Below are 960 nucleotides of genomic sequence, written 5' to 3' on the forward strand. Positions count from 1 at the left end.
TACCCCATACTCCCGGAGAACCCCCCACAGGGCCCCCTAGAGACACAGTCGAACGCCTTCTCCAAGTCCACAAAACACATGTAGACCTGTTGGGTGAACTCCCATGCCCCCTCCAAGACCCTGCTGAGGGCGTAGAGATGGTCCAGTGTTCCACGACCAGAACCAGAACCACACTGCTCTTCCTGAATCCGAGGTTCGACTATCTGATGGACCCTCCTCTCCAGGACCCCTGAATAGACCTTACCAGGGAGGCTTAAGAGTGTGACCCCTGTAATTGGAGCACACCCTCCGGTCCCCCCCTTTGAACAGGGGGATCACCACCCCAGTCTGCCAATCCAGGGGAACTGCCCCCGATGTCCATGCGATATTGCAGAGTCAACCCTACAACATCCAGAGCATTAAGGAACTCTGGGCGGATCTCATCCACCCCCGGGGCCCTGCCACCGAGGAGCTGTTTGACCACCTCGGCGACCTCGTCCCCAGAGATTGGAGAGCCCGACCCAGAGTCCCCAGGCTCAGCTTCCTCAACAGAAGGCATGTTGATGGGATTGAGGAGGTCTTCGAAGTATTCTGCCCACCGGCCCACAACGTCCCGAGTTGAGGTCAGCAGCACACCATCCCCACTATAAACAGTGTTGGTGCTGCACTGCTTCCCCCTCCTGAGACGCTGGATGGTGGACAGCTCCGCACCTCTCTTCACCCGAGTGTCCAAGACATACAGTCGCAGATCCGATGAAACGACGACAAAATCGATCATTGAACTGCGACCTAGGGTGTCCTGGTGCCAAGTGCACATATGGACACCCTTATGCTTGAACATGGTGTTCGTGATGGACAATCCATGATGAGCACAGAAGTCCAACAACAGAACACCACTCGAGTTCAGATCGGGGGGGCCGTTCCTCCCAACCACGCCCCTCCAGGTCTCACCGTCATTGCCCACGTGAGCGTTGAAGTCGC

The sequence above is a fragment of the Poecilia formosa genome, unplaced genomic scaffold, assembly GCF_000485575.1.
Source record: "Poecilia formosa unplaced genomic scaffold, Poecilia_formosa-5.1.2 Scaffold560, whole genome shotgun sequence".
NCBI lineage: Eukaryota > Metazoa > Chordata > Actinopteri > Cyprinodontiformes > Poeciliidae > Poecilia > Poecilia formosa.